This window comes from Corythoichthys intestinalis, chromosome 16, assembly GCF_030265065.1.
Source record: "Corythoichthys intestinalis isolate RoL2023-P3 chromosome 16, ASM3026506v1, whole genome shotgun sequence".
NCBI classification, from domain to species: domain Eukaryota; kingdom Metazoa; phylum Chordata; class Actinopteri; order Syngnathiformes; family Syngnathidae; genus Corythoichthys; species Corythoichthys intestinalis.
The window spans coordinates 6,766,188-6,783,517 of NC_080410.1; positions in this window are offsets into that span (position 1 = coordinate 6,766,188).

A 17,330-nucleotide genomic window follows, 5' to 3' on the forward strand; every position below is an offset into this window, starting at 1 on the left:
CATCTCTGATCAGTTTTCTCCTCGTTTGAGAAGAAAGTTTGGAAGGACGGCCGGGTCTTGGTAGATTTGCAGTGGTCTGATGCTCCTTCCATTTCAATATGATGGCTTGCACAATGCTCCTTGAGATGTTTAAAGCTTGGGAAATCTTTTTGTATCCAAATCCGGCTTTAAACTTCTCCACAACAGTATCTCGGACCTGCCTGGTGTGTTCCTTGGTTTTCATAATGCTCTCTGCACTTTAAACAGAACCCTGAGACTATCACAGAGCAGGTGCATTTATACGGAGACTTGATTACACACAGGTGGATTCTATTTATCATCATCGGTCATTTAGGACAACATTGGATCATTCAGAGATCCTCACTGAACTTCTGGAGTGAGTTTGCTGCACTGAAAGTAAAGGGGCCGAATAATATTGCACGCCCCACTTTTCAGTTTTTTATTTGTTAAAAAAGTTTAAATTATCCAATAAATGTTGTTCCACTTCACGATTGTGTCCCACTTGTTGTTGATTCTTGACAAAAAAATTAAATTTCATATCTTTATGTTTGAAGCCTGAAATGTGGCGAAAGGTTGCAAGATTCAAGGGGGCCGAATACTTTTGCAAGGCACTGTACAATCTATATACAAAGTTATTTAGGCTGAATTCCGCTATTTTGTAAAGGTACAAAATCCAACACGGCGGCCGTCTCAAAACAAAGAGCTTTTTAAGTTGAAAATTCTTGTAAATAAATGCTTAAATTGCAGAATTTCTATAGATATGAACGTAAAACAGTCTAGATTATTGGTTAAATGCAAAAAAAAAAACAAAAAAAACAAAAAACGGGCAGTTATCGTTCATTTTACGTACTGTAAATCTTTCGGGCAAAAGTATTGTGTAATCCAACATGACGGCCATCACAAACCAAAGGGCTTTTAAAGTTGAAAATTCTTCTAAATAAATGCTGAAATAGCGGCGTGTCAATAGATATTAACATAAAATATTCTAGATTCTTGGTTAAAAGCAAAAAAAAAAAAAAAAAAACTAGGCAGTTATCGTTCATTTTACGTAAATATTTCAAGCAAAAGTAAAAGTATTGTGTAATCCAACATTGCGGTCGTCACGAAACAAAGAGCTTTTTAAATGGAAAATTCTGGTAAATAAATGTTTAAATCGCAGGATTAGTAAGTATGACATTAAAGGTGATGCAATGAAAAATGTGGGTACGCCTACATTTTGTGCTGGTGCACCTTGAGAAAAAAAGTGAGGCACATCACTGCAACCAATGCAAAAAGTAAGTGTGGAGCCTTGGCAATATACAGTATATCGCAATGTTGATTTTATCCAATATTGTTCAGGCCTATCCCAAACAGAGTTATTTAAGTTATCTGGTCAACATAATTGTAGTTTTAATATTATCATATAATAACGCAATGCAAAAATCGCCTTGATAGTTTTTTCCGATATCGTTCAGTCCCTAATTTCTATATAAAGTGCTGGCCAAAATTATTGGCACCCCTGCAATTCTGTCAGATACTGCTCATTTTTTCCCAGAAAATAATTGCAATTGCATATGCTATGGTAGTAATATCTTCATTTATTTTGATTGCAATGAAAAAACACAAAAGACAATGAAAAGAAAAATTAAATCACTATTATTTTACACAAAACTCCAAAAATGGGCGGGACAAAAGTATTGGCACCCTCAGCCTAATACTTGGTAGCACAACATTTAGACAAATTAACTGCGAACAACCGCTCCCAGTATCCTTCAATGCAATAATTCTTTCAATGCTCTGCTGAAATTTTAGACCATTCTTCTTTGGCCAAGTGCTCCAGGTCTAAGAGATTTGAAGGGTGCCTTCTCCAAACTGTCATTTTCAGATCTCTCCACAGGTGTTCTATGGGATTCAGGTCTGGATTCATTGCTGGCCACTTTAGAAGGCTCCAGTGCTTTCTCTCAAACTATTTTGTAGTGCTTTTTGAAGTGTGTTTAGAGTCATTGTCCTGCTGGAAGACCCATGACCTCTGAGGGGTACCAATCTTTCTTACACTGGGCCCACATTATGCTGCAAAAATTGTTGATACCATAATGTCCCGAATATAAGGCATATAAGGCGTGTATAATGCGCACCCCAAATTTACTTGTAAAATCTAGGGGAAATTATTGTACCTGTTTATAACGCACACCCTAATTTTAGCACCAATAAATAGAAGAATACAAGAAAACAGAGCTTGTGTACTGATACAGAAATGTCATTTTACTGACTGGTGAAACACAGCACAAGCATAGCACATTGGTAGTTCAAAACATTACCATAAACTGATATATGATTTGACAACTTCTCCAACTTACCAGAATCTAGGAGAAAACAAAACAGATGTGACTTTTCTTTTAAAGGCTGCTGTATAACTTACTCGTTTCATCATGATGAATAAATGTTTCTTCCATGGATTGATAGGGTAAAATGAAAGTGAGAACGTAAGTCGGAAATCCGTGAGAGCTCATTGCTGTCAACACGACAGTAACAATAGGAACTATTGTTATTTGGGTTTGAGTTTCCCGAGGGACAGATATAGTTGACGGACACATGAAGTCTGTGTGCTTATGTTTGTTATGGTCTGAGTTGCAGAGCTGCAATAAACGTTGACTCAAATGAGTTCAAGAAACTAAATTCTGTGCTTAATGAAGAGTGAAAAAAGCAGAATTTAACACAGACGAAATCATTCGGCTGATTAGAGTGAAGTATTACCGAAACAAAATGGTGACATCACGTACCATAATGGTCGGCAACGGGTCGCCGCATACGTTTCTTCAACACAACGTGGCCGTGTCAATTAAAAAAAATAGGTTTATATACATATATATATATATATATATATATATATATATTTCTGTCTCCATCCATGTACCCGTTTATAATGCGCACCATGATTTTACAAGTTGATTTTGGGGAAAAAAAGTGCGCGTTATATTCAGGAAATTACGGTAGTTTTCAGACTTCATAATGCCATGCACACGGTCAAGCAGTCCAGTGCCAGAGGCAGCAAAGCAACCCCAAAACATCAGGGAACCTCCGCCATGTTTGACTGTGGGGACCGTGTTCTTTTCTTTGAAGGCCTCGTTTTTTCCCCTGTAAACTCTATGTTGATGCCTTTTCCTAAAAAGCTCGACTTTTGTCTCATCTGACCAGAGAACATTCTTCCAAAACGTTATTGGCTTTCTCAGGTAAGTTTTGGCAAACTCCAGACTGTCTTTTTTTATGTCTCAGGGTCAGAAGTGGGGTCTTCCTCGGTATCCTACAATAGGGTCCTTTTCATTCAGATGCCGACAGATAGTACGGGTTGACACTGTGTTACCCTCGGACAGCAGGACAGCTTGAACTTATTTGGATGTTAGTCGAGGTTCTTTTTCCACCATCCGCACAATCTTTCGTTGAAATCTCTTATCCATTTTCCTTTTCCGCCCACATCTAGGGAGGTCAGCCACAGTCCCATGCGCTTTACACTTATTATTGACACTGCGCACTGTAGACACAGGAACATTTAGGTCTTTGGAGATAGACTTGTAGCCTTGAGATTGGCTATGCTTCCTTACAACTCTGCTTTTCAAGTCCTCAGACAGTTCTTTGGTCTTCTTTCTTTTCTCCATGCTCAATGTGGTACACAAGAGAGGTTGAGTCAACTTTAATCCATTGTGATTTCATTATTGCCACCACCTGTTATGCGCTCCAGGTAGTAACAGGTGCTGTTAATTACACAAATTAAAGAAGCATGACATGATTTTTCAAAGGGTCTTCAAAGGGTGTCAATACTTTTGTCTGGCCCATTTTGGAGTTTTGTGTATGATAAATGATAATGATTTAATTTTTTTCCATTCTCTATTATGTTTTTTAATTGCAAGCAAAATAAATGAAGATATTACTACCAAAGAATTTGTAATTGCAATCATTTTCTGGGAGAAATTGAGCATTATCTGACAGAATTGCAGGGGTGCCAATACTTTTGGCCTGCATTGTATACTGTATTTGTTTACTTTGTAAGGCCTACAAAGTGACAAAATAATCCACAAATACAATAGCACTGCACAAAAGATACAAAAATATAGGTAGTCTCCGGGTTACGACGTACCCAACATACGCGATTTCGACTTCATGACGGCGAAGTCTCGTCCGCCATTTTGTCTGCAGCAGTTTTTTTTTTGTTTTTAGTCGCGTAAACAGTACCTTATCGTACCTCACAGCATCTTATTTTTTACTGTAATTTATTAATATGATGTGTTGTCCTCACTTAATGTGAAGTTGCTCAGCTTGACAGACAGCGAATAAGTCAATTGTGGTTTTTGAAGCTTTTTACTTCCTTCCTTTTGACAATTTGTAAAGCTGTATCACACATATGTCCACTTATGTTCAAAACAACATACATTTTAACAATAAAACACTTGAGACAAAACAAGTGGTGTTCAAACGTCCATCTTGTCTGATCAATGTGTAAAATTAGTAGATTAAAATAGCCTAATTTTGCCTAACAAAAGTGCCCTAGTTTAAATGCTACAAATGCCAACGTATTTACAATTCTCATGAAATAGCAAATCGCTCACACATAACCCCACAAACTGTAGCGCTAAATTCAAATACAAATACATACAAAGATATATTAGCTGAAACAATTTACAGCCCTACGTGGGTCAAATCAGAGCGCAGCTGTCCTTATAGCCATGTCAGAAGAGTGTGCTCCTCAGACAATACGAAATGAGAGTCTAGCCAGACCCAATGCCGCCACCAGAGGGCAGTGTATCATCCATCACTGAACAAAATACAATTTAGTACCTTAAACAAACAGTTATTTTGAGATTTAGGGGGCATTTAGGGGGTACTTAATTCCGATTTACGCAAAAAATTTGGATTACGTCGCCAGCATAGGAACGGAACTCGTTCGTAACCCAGGGACTACCTTTAAATACGTTTTATACCCCGCAACATACCCCGGAAAAGCGGAAGAGGAAGTTGTGTAAAAAGTACAGTAATGTAACATGTTTGAAACTTTTGTTCAAATAGAAACATAAAAAAAACTTTTTTCAGTATCTGATCTGGACTCGGTATCAACTGATTCTCAAATTTAGGTGACTCGGACTTAAGAGTTGGGAGCAAAAACATGCGATCGGGACATCCCTAATTATTAATGTTAGTTAGTTACACCGATACCGTTACTAATATCAGTACTGGTAATAAGACGGGAAAGCCCTTCGACGGGAAGCAACCGGGTATATTGTCCCGGGCCTCAGGACCCGTAATTTATTTTACTTTACACTCACATTTTTCTTTTTCATTTAAATCATTATCTAATTAAATATTATGTTCTACTCGATGTATACTTGAAAACTTTGACATATTGAATATTTAAAATCTATATTTTTGCCTTTTTTTGCACAACGTCACCCCCCCCCACCACCACCACCACCACCACCACCCCCCCTGTCTTAGCAGAGAATGGTTTGACCCCGCTCTGGCCCCTGCAAGTCTGTTGACAGCCCCGAAGGTGGCACTAAAAGGACATTACCTATATTGGGGAGTACTAAGAAATATTGTGGCGATTCTTTGCTATGATATGAGGGTCATTCAATATATAAGCTGGAGTCTTTGGTATAAGGACTTCTAATACAAATAGACGCTTTTTTTTGTTTTTCTTTTTTTAAAATATTTTTCTGTTTTACTTGTTTTTACACATTGCATTAATTTCTTTCGCAGATCAAAAAAACAACTGAGAGTTTTGGCGATTAACAAACATATTAGCTGACCAAGAAGCATGCTCAAGGATTTAATAGCGGTCAGTTATCAAATTTTTGGATGCTGAAAGGTGCAGACCACTGTATATGGTGCCACATGTTTCAGCCGAAAAAACATCTGAAAAAAATGGCACGAAATCGAAAGTGATGATGAAGTCAAAAGTGTTGTGAGCGACTGGCCGAGACATCAGTCCAAAGATTTTTACGCTGAGGGAATATGCAGTCTTGTACACAGATGGGAAAAGTGTGTGACAGTATAATATTAAATGACCCTCGTAAAAGATCTACTTTCCAACCACTGGTCTCCTGATTCAAGATGTCTTCCAGTTACTCATGCCGCCAATAAAAAAAATAAATAAATAAAAAGAAGCACTTGCTGCCCTTCCAAAGATGATGATAGACGTCCAATCATGCTGCATCCAATCATCCTTCTGCTGTGAATTTAAATGTCTATCACAAGTAGAAGTCCAGTCCAATTGAAGTGGGAAGGTGTCAGTGAACAATGCCAGACCTCCTTTTTCAAATGGATTGTTAGTCTAGCGCTGTCAATGGCATCCAATGAGATAAAAAATATTAATAAAAATTTGCTATTCCCCTGGCCAAGATGCACCCTCCCACCAATGAGTCAATCATTAGTAGATGTCCAGTCCATTTGAAGTCGGAGGGATGAACATTCGTTCATTCACTGCCACCCTCTCATTTCAAATGGATTAGACGTCCTGAGCTGTCAATAGCAGATAATGAGTTAAGTAATGTCTGACCAAGCCATGATCACAATTACTTTACAGTCAGGTGGTATCGGTACAGCCAACACAACACAGCTAGGTGTTGACATCTTGAGTAAAAAAATAGTATCTTTGCAATACTAGTAATTGTATTGTTTTGGTATTGTATTGTATCATGTTCATAGTCGTGTCGTATTGTTTCGGATTACAACTGATCGGATTGGATTGGATGCGTGCACGTGCATTTTGCTTCAGTGGTCCGACATCGAACATGAGCAGCTAGAAAACACGTCAATAGAAAATCCCAAAACAAATTTGACACAAACACGCAGGCAATGACGCGTGTAAACCCAACTGTCAAAAGAAAAACTGACACATGATTACACATCTGTTGGAGTTATCCAATCTTTCGTTGATTTTGTGAAAACATTGAGAAGGCAGGGGATAAAGCCATATTAATCAGAAATTAGACAAAAAAAATTAACAACACATTGATCCATATTTTTCTCTTATATTCCAACATGTACTGTATTATACAATACGTGCCTGTTATTGACAGCTTGACAGTCATAACCTAATTATACTGCAATGTCCACTCAAAAAAATGCACATGCACTATTTCAACTTTTAAATAGGTGTTTTTCATTGTACGTATATACACATTAGGTTTGTGTTTTTACACATTACTGAATCCATTGTTGTAATTATCATGTAAGAGACTCAATTAAAACACTTATGAAAAAGCATTGCTTAATATACTGTATATGTAATGAGATTAAATCAAATTAAATTTCAAATACAGTAGGTGTCGGAGGTGTCCATCAATGAGTTTCTGACAATGCTCTGCTGGAATTTTAGACCATTCTTCTTTGGCCAAATGCTCCATGTCTCTGAGATTTGAAGGGTGCCTTCTCCAAACTGCCATTTTCAGATCTGTCCACAGGCGTTCTGTGGGATTCAGGTCTCGACTCATTACTGGCCACTCTAGGGTCTTTAGTGCTTTCTCGCAAACCATTTTCTTGTGCTTTTTGAAGTGTGTTTTGGGTCATTGTACTGCTGGAAGACCCATGACCTCTGAGGGAAACCCAGCTTTCTCACACTGGGCACTACATTACACTGCAAAATTTGTTGGTAGCCTTCAGACTTCACAATGCCATGCACACGGTCAAGCAGTCCAGTGCCAGAGGTAGCAAAGCAACCCCAAAACATCAGCGAACCTCCGCCATGTTTGACTGTAGGGACCGTGTTCTTGTCTTTCGTTTTTTACCCCTGTAAACTCTATGTTGATGCCTTTTCCCAAAAAGATCGACTTTTGTCTCATCTGACCAGAGACATTCTTCCAAAACGTTTTTGGCTTTCGCAGGTAAGTTTTGTCAAACTCCAGCCTAGCTTTTTTATGCCTCTGTGTCAGAAGTGGGGTCTTCCTGGGTATCATACCATAGAGTCCTTTTTTGTTCAGACGCTGACGGATAGTATGGGTTGACACTGTTGTAACCTCGGACTAGAGGACAGCTTGAACTTGTTTGGATGTTAGTCGAGGTTCTTTATCCACAATCTTTCATTGAAAGGCTTTTTCTTTTCCGTCCACATCTAGGGAGGTTAGCCACAGTGCCATGGGCTTTACACTTATCAATGACACTGCGCACGGTAGACACAGGAACATTCAGTTCTTTGGAGATGGACTTGGACTAGCCTTGAGATTGGCCATGCTTCCTCACAATTTTGCTTTTCTAGTCCTCAGACAGTTCTTTGGTCTTCTTTCTTTTCTCCATGCTCAATGCGGTACACACAAGGACACAGGACAGAGTTTGTGTCAACTTTAATCCATTTTAACTGGCTGCAAGTGTGATTTGGTGCCACCACCTGTAATGTACCACAGGTAAATAACAGGTGCTGTTAATTACAAAAATTAGAGAAGCATCACATGATTTCTCAAAGGGTGCCAATACTTTTGTCCGGCCCATTTTTGGAGTTTTGTGTAAAATGATAATGATTTATCCCCCCCCCCCCCCCCCCCCCATTCTCTTTTGTGTTTTTTTTTCATTGCAAGCAAAATAACTGAAGCTATATCTACCAAAGCATTTGTAATTGCAATCATTTTCTGGGAGAAATTGAGCATTATCTGACAGAATTGCAGGTGTGCCAATACTTTTGGCCAGCACTGTATGCCTCTCTCTCCTTATGCTCGCCCACCTCTAGTTCTCCGCCCAATTTGACAATGCCGGTCACATTGAAAATAACAGCGACCCCTTGGGGATGCTGGTAACAATATGTAATGTGATTGCACAAACTGTATGACTTTTGTCTGAGGCTGTCGTACACAGCAAAATCTGTGGAGGTAATTTTTGGGTGTAAATTACTTAGTTTATCAGCGTTGATTTGGGTGTTTGTTTTAACACTAGCAGATCGGTCTTGGTGCGGTGTCAACTAAGTGAGTTAAACACAGACACCCCTGGCAGAGTTACAGTGTATCACAAAAGTGAGTACACCCCTCGCATTTCTGCAGATATTTAAGTATATCTTTTCATGGGACAACACTGACAAAATGACACTTTGACACAATGAAAAGTGGTCTGTGTACAGCTTATACAATAGAGTTAATTTATTTTCCCCTCAAAATAACTAAAAATATAGCCATTAATATCTAAACCCCTTGTAACAAAAGTGAGTACACCCCTGTGACTCAGTGTTATCCCACTTTTGCTTCTTGTATTTATATGTTTGGATGTTGCTGTGAAAATCCACTCATGTTTTTTGTAAATAGTATTTTCTTCCTTTTTTGTGATTTTGACTTTTTGCTGTAAAAAGTTATATATTTTCTTTTTTGTATATATTCCAATGGTGCACTTTGTTTTTGCTGGGGTTCGAACCTATTAAAAACTCACAACACCTGTATTCTCCTGACTATGCCATCAGTTTTTTTTTTAGTAGCCGGAAGAACCCCGCGATACCCCCATAGAAACTACGTACATCCCTAAATGTCCAAATTGAGTACTGCTTGTCATTTTCCCTCCAAAATGTCATGTGAAGAGGTGGGGGGTCAGCCTTTTAGTGCTCAGACCATACGCCACACTCTACATCAAATTGGTGTGCATGGCTGTCACCCCAGGAGGGAGCCTCTTCTGAAGATGGTACACAAGAAAGCCCGGCGGGCGGGCTTAATGTAGAGTGCGGCGTATGGTCTGACCCCCCACCTCTTCAATCTCTGCAGCAATGCTGACAGCACTCCTGTAACGAGTCACATGACATTTTGGAGGGAAAATGACAAGCAGTACTTAATTTGGACATTTAGGGATATAGTTTCTAAGGGGTGTACTCACTTTTGTTGCCAGGGGTTTAGACATTAATGGCTATATTTTGAGTTATTTTGAGGGGAAAATAATTTAACTCTATTTTATAAGATGCACACAGACTACTTTTTATTGTGTCAAAGTGTCATTTTGTCATTGTTGTCCCATGAAAAAATATACTTAAATATCTGCAGAAATGCGAGGGGTGTACTCACTTTTGTGATACACTGTAAATGTACTAGCAGAGTTAAACAGCCACACCCAGTTTAAGTGCATGTGTCAGAAAACAAAGCAGAAGCAAAGACTCGTGGGTTAAGTGACACCACAACTGTAAGTGGTGTTTTCTGTAAATACCTAGCTGGAGTGTGTTCGGTTGAAAAAACACATTATAGTGAGCCTGACTTCTGTGTTTACTTAAACCACTTATGCAAAGTCACTCTGTTACCTCTCGCGAGTGCAATAGTGATGGGTTAAACAGTTCACTTAAGGTACGTTCGGTAAAAAGACCCGTTCAAACAAATCACTCAACAAATCGTTCTTACTCCCGCATTTCTGCTCGCCACTTTCGTTATACACTTTCTGTAACCAAAACAAAAGTGGAGCTGGTGTGGAATTACTCATCAAAATCCCTCAAAAACGACAATTTGGAAATGCCACATCCATCTGCCATCATCGCGACATGGGAGGACAACATGAAAAAATGGCCGAGAGCCGCTACAACCGAAATAGTTTTGAATTTCATTGATTTAAAGTCTGTGGATGGAAACGCAATCAGGGACCCAAAAACCTCCAAAGCATCCAGTTGAATGTGTCCTAATACATGAAAATGGGAAAATTGTGTTCATAAAGGCAGATGTGGAACCAAGACAGTGCCACTACAAAACAATAACAGGTACAAATATGTTCAATTTGACTACAATTCTGTGTTGCATCACAGCTGAGACATCATTAGCTTTGCATTTGTTTCAACGACAAAGAAATGGAAAACACTCATCTACTACAAGTCATACACGGGTATCGATGAATGCAAATTATCCCAGAAAAGATCCCAGCTGGCCCTAAATGGAGTAAACATAATTTACCGCATGACACTTAATGACATCTGTCATGAGCATTCAGTAATGGCCATGATAGTGTCTTGTCATAATTTTGATGGTCTTATGACAGCCTTATGACGCCGCTGTCAAATAAAGTGTTACCAAATACCATAACAAGCAATTAATGAAACAACTGGACCAGTAACTGAATAAATCCCGTATTGTCCCGAATATAAGATGGCCCTGATTATAAGACGACCCCCTCTTTTTCAAGACTCAAGTTTGAAAAAAGACTTTTTGAACACAAAATTAATTTTTATACAGAAAATAATTACAGTACATCTGAAACAAATGATTATAACAATATATTTGAGAGAAAAAGCATGTTATTTTGACTCATTCAAATCTTCATATCTGAACACTTAAATATGTAAACTAAAGTGCAATCACATTCGTAAACAAATGGCTTCTGGTTTTTGAAATGTAAATAAACCGATCGATTGTGATAAAACAACAAAATTGCAATAACTGCATTAACCATCAAAGTGAAGTCTAACTGTAACTGTAGTCTTCAAACAAATCTGCATAAGGAAAAACATTGCAATAAAATAATGCAAACTGGTTAAACTTGAGAGTAGCTGAGATCTGTCTTGACAGAACATTGCTTCAATGATATCTGGCGCCATTTAGTGTCGTGATTGGGTATAACGTCTAGACCGCGAATATAAGATGACCCCCTCTTTTTCAGTTTTATTTCAATGCAAAAAAACACCGTCTTAAATTCGGGCCAATACGGTAATTAGCACAGAAAAGGAATTTTGATTGTTTTTTATATCTGTAGCACTGCAATGCATGCTAGGAGGGATGTGTTGCCTATTAACCCAAATAAATCAACAAATAAGACACACTGGACTATAAGGCGCAGGATTCAAAATCCAAAATGAAGGAAAAAAGTAGCGGCTTATAGTCCAAAAGTTACGGTAAAAAGGAATTGCTTAACTTTTTTTTAAGTTCAGTTTTTTAAGTCTTACTTAAATCATTTAAGCATTTTTCATTTAACTACATAATAGTTACTTAAAGCAGTTGTAGGAAACCACTTGAAATAAGGTTCTTGCATACATACCAAGTTTCCATTTTTTGGAGTGTATATTTAGACCACTGTCCTCTTTTAATGCAAGGAAATTTTGATCCAGTTGTATAACAATGGCATAACGTACCAAACAAATTGTTGGTTTTGTTTTGTTTTTCTTTGAAAAGTGTAAATCTCGTCCAACTTCATGTTCTCTATTGTTATCATGTATTGAGCTTTAGGTTAAGTGTGTTGCTATTTCCCACCATAACCTCAAGAAATGTGTCATGCCAGACATGTAACCATACATCATTAAACAGTATACGAACAACATATAAGTATCTCAGGAATAATCCGTCACTCTGGGCTAGATTAGACCCATCTGTGTAATCCTCATACTGGGACCCTCACATGAACAGATGGCAGATAAAACAAAATAACCCCACTAATTCTCATCGACTGCTTGTAAAATGTAACCAAAATGTTCTATGGAAGATTCATGTTTTGCAAAACAGATATTTTTGTCATTTTTTTTATTCATGTTTGACAGGTATTTAAATTATTATCAGATTCAAGTGTGAGTGTGAATGGATGATTAGTTATTTGAATAAGAATTGATAAGTCACAGTATATGTAGACTTCAAGTTCCTTTTAAGTAAAACAAGGAATATTGACAATCTAAATATATTTGTAGTCTTCCCCAGTACTATTTAAAGTAGGAGTATACCTTTACATGATGATATTTCGCGATACTTTGTATCCCATTAGATACGTTCCTGCCAAGAGTCTTAATAGCAGTAGTGGATGAAGTACTCACTTTTGTTGTTGTTGTTACTTAAGTAGTAGTACAGATACAGGTGAAAATAATTACTTAAGTAAAAGTAAAGTATGTAAGAAAAAACTTACCTAAGTAAAGGTACAAAAGTGCTTGCTTTAAAGTTTACTTTACAAATAAAAAGTTTAAGTATTTTTTCCCCAATGCAAAACCCGATGAAGACTTAATATTTGTCTATATATATATTCGTTCTTTCATTTTCCAAGCAGTTTATCCTCACGAGGGTGCTGGAGCCAATTCCAGCTAACTATGGGCACTAGGCGGAATACACTCTGAATCGGTTGCCAGCCATATATACTGTACAGTATACGTATATGTATTTGGACAAATTTCAAAATTGTCCGATATGCACGTGTGATACATCATTGGAAAGCTTAAAATCTCAATTTACTGCAGGAAGAAACATTTTGAACATTTTGGCCATTTAAGAAAAAATAAATAAAAAATTTAAGCAGTGAAACCCGAACTGGAGGTGAGAGCATGAGAAAGCAGAATTAAAGACGCCATGATTTTAAGGAGATAATTATCGCGTACTTACCTTGTCTTGATCCAAAAACTCCATGTAGCATGTCTCACCGAGTGTCAAGACACAGATGCAAGACACATATGTGAATGGCCACAACTGGATTTTTGGGGATTTTATGGGTGAAATATGGTAATATAACAAGGTTTGTGATGCAGAAAATCGCAGACAGCAAGGAGTGGTCGAGATGTTCTTTTGCAAATATTTACCCTATTAAACATTTTTTTCCCAGTTTTTCTTTGTTTGCATCAATTAATTATCATCTAACATATCGGAGTAAATGCGACAGTAACAAAAAAATACAATTAAGCGATAGTCATGAGGTAGATATCCGTGACTTATTTACAGACACCATTTTTTTCATTGTGACGTAATTTGTTTAAAAATTTAAAATATGCGAGTACATAATTTTTTATAGTCTTTTTTTTTTTTTAAACGTAATATTAGACATCAATTAATCTTTCTAAGCTACAAATGATAGACATTTTGAATTAATTACAGTGGGGCAAATAAGTATTTAGTCAACCACCAATTGTGCAAGTTCTCCTACTTGAAAAGATTAGAGAGGCCTGTAATTGCCAACATGGGTAAACCTCAACCGTGAGAGACATAATGTGGGGGGGGGGATCACATTGTTTGATTTTCAAAGAATTTATTTCCAAATTAGAGTGGAAAATAAGTATTTGGTCACCTACAAACAAGCAAGATTTCTGGCTGTCAAAGAGGTCTAACTTCCTCTAACGAGGCTCCACTCGTTACCTGCATTAAGGGCACCTGTTTTAACTCATTATCGGTATAAAACACACCTGTCCACAATCTCAGTCAGTCACACTCCAAACTCCACTATGGCCAAGACCAAAGAGCTGTCGAAGGACACCAGAGACAAAATTGTAGACCTGCACCAGGCTGGGAAGACTGAATCTGCAATAGGTAAAACGCTTGGTGTAAAGAAATCAACTGTGGGAGCAATTATTAGAAAATGGAAGACATACAAGACCACTGATAATCTCCCTCGATCTGGGGCTCCATGCAAGATCTCTGGCGTCAAAATGATAACAAGAAAGGTGAGCAAAAAGCCCAGAACCACACGGGGGGAAGGAGTGGCTTCGTACAAAGCATTTCAAGGTCCTGGAGTGGCCTAGCCAGTCTCCAGATCTCAACCCCATAGAAAATCTGTGGAGGGAGTTGAAAGTCCGTGTTGCCAAACGACAGCGCTAAAACATCACTTCTCTAGAGGAGAAAGTTTGCCCCACTCCTCAACGCAGAATACTTTCAGCTGTTCAGATGTTTGAGGGGTTTCTTGCATATACAGCCCGTTTCAAGTCACCCCACATCATCTGAATGGGATTGAGATCTAGGCTTTGACTCGGCCATTCCAGGACTCTCCATTTCTTCCTTTTCAGCCAGTCCTTGGTGGATTTGGTATGTTTTGGGTCATTGTCATGTTGCAGGATCCAGTTTCGCTTCAGCTTTAATTTTTTCACAGATGATTTCACATGTTCCTCAAGCACCCTCTGGTATACAATAGAATTCGTGACACATTCTATGATGGTGAGCTGGTCAGGTCCTGCTGCAGCAAAGCATCCCCAAACCCTGACACTTCCACCTCCATGCTTCACAGTTGGTATGAGGTTCTTTTCCAGGAATGCTGTATTTGGATTACGCCAAACATGTCCTCTGTTCTGGTGTCCAAATATTTCAATTTTAGATTCATATTCCCAAAGAACTTTATTCCAGAAGTCCTGGTCCTTGTCTACATTCACTCTGGCAAACTTCAGTTTGGCATTCATGTTCTTTTTGGAGACCAAAGGTTTTCTCCTTGCACATATCCCATGAAGGTTGAATTTGTGAAGTCTTTTTCTGATTGTAGAGGCATGCACTTTCACATCAACAGTAGCAAGACCCTGCTGTAGGTCCCGTGATGATATTTTAGGGGGTTTTGGAGACTTCTTTTAGCATCTTGCAGTCTGCTCTTGGACGGCCAGCCCTGGGCATGTTGGCAGTTGTTTTGAATGTCCAGCACTTATAGACTACTTTCCAGACACTGGAATGGCTATTTAATATTCTTTTTAGAGCTTTTGAAATCCCTTACTCAACTCATAAGCATCTACAATCTTCAGTATTATGCGTTGAGGAGTGGGGCAAACTTTCTTCAGACTGAAGTCAAAGACTGGTAGATGGCTACAAAAAGCATCTCACTGAAGTAGGGTTTTCCTCAGTTAGAATATACATTTTTGTTGAATCATTTGGTTTAATGAGTAAAATGTTATTTTTTGTTGTTTACCTGCAATTAAATCACTTTGCTTTCCAGAGATGAGGAAAAACAAGATCAGACATTAATATGTGAACATTTCTTAATAAAGAACTAATTTTTTTTTTTTAAACAATATTTTTATTGATTATACACATTTTAGAGCAACATACAACACAGAACAAAAAATAAACAAAAACAAAACCGTCCACAAGTCAAGTAGTTTCACAACTTATTATACCACAGGTAGTTGTACACCCCATTTGTCAATAAAGTCCAATAAAGGTTTCCATATTTGCTCAAAATCATCTGCCTTCCCTCTCACTACATAGGTTAGTTTTTCCAGCATAACAGAGTTTGTCATTTCCTTAATCCAGTAATTTATTGGAGGTGTGTCCATTTTCTTACAAAATAACGCAACGAGCCTCCTGGCCTGTAGCAGTCCAAAATCAATCAAATTTTTTTTTGCAGATCACAGAGTCCCTTGGGTAAATGCCCAGTATAAACAATTTTGCATTATACGGTACGTCAATCCCAACAATATATGACATAATACGTGCCACTTCTGTCCAATATCTTTGCAATTTAGGGCAGTCCCAAACACAATGTAAAAGAGTTCCTCGTCCTTCTAAACATTTAATGCAGGTGTCTGGAATATCAGGGGACCAGCTGTTTAACTTTACAGGTGTAATGTATACTCTCATCAACCATTTATATTGCAATAACCTCATTCTTGTGTTAATAGTTTGTTTTTGGGCTTTTAAACATGCCCTGTTCCATTCTTCCTCTGTTATTGCCTCCCCAAGTTCAGATTTCCATGCTTCCAGTCTATCAGTTGCATTTTCATCATCACTCTTTACCAAAACCGAGTAGAATAGGGAAAGTAAGCCCTTCTCATGATGTGAGAGTGTCAGACTTTCTAAGATAGACAGTGGTGGTTCCGATTCAACCAGTTTGTATTTTGAAATAATAAAATGTTTTGCCTGCAAATATTTTAAAAAATGTTTTTTGGGATATGAAATCTGTTAGAAAGCTCTTCAAATGTGAGTAAAACATTGTTCGAGTATAGATCAGAAACTTTTCCAACTCCCTTCTCTGCCCATATTTTGAAACCACCATCATCCCTTCCTGGTACAAAATTGGAATTACCCCACAGAGGACTATAGCGCGAAATTTGAGGAACATCCTTAACGTGTTGATGTGTCTTATACCAAATATCAATACAATTTTTGACAAATGGGTTTCTTGTTTTCCTTTTTAAAACTTTGAGGTCGGCAGAGTACAAATAAAGTCTTAAGGGTAGGCATTGTACCGATGCCTGCTCTATAGCCAACCAAGATGGACGTGTCTCATCTGCAAAATAAAATGCCATTGAACGTAACTGAGCAGCCCAATAATACCATTTTAAATTTGGAAAACTTTGTCCCCCTCGTTCATATGGAAGGTATAAAAGTTTAAGACGCAACCTAGCTTTTTTTGCATTCCAAATAAAAGTGTTGAAGAGTCTATTTAGTGTACTAAAGAACACATCTGGCAGAGGTAGTGGAATTGACTGAAATAGATATAAGAATTTAGGTAATATATTCTTTTTTATCAAATTGATTCGTCCAATTATGGATACAGGAAGTACCATCCAACGGTCAAGCGTTTGTTTCACGTTATCAACTAAGAACTAAATATTTAATGGCGTGTCCTAATTTTTTGACATGACTGTATAAATGGCGGAAAACACTCAGGTGACTTGAAGTTCCGCTCTGAGAAACCCAATTTGGCCAAATTTCAAAAGAGTCCTGTATGCATGTGTGATACATGGTTGAAAAGCTTAAGATCGTTTT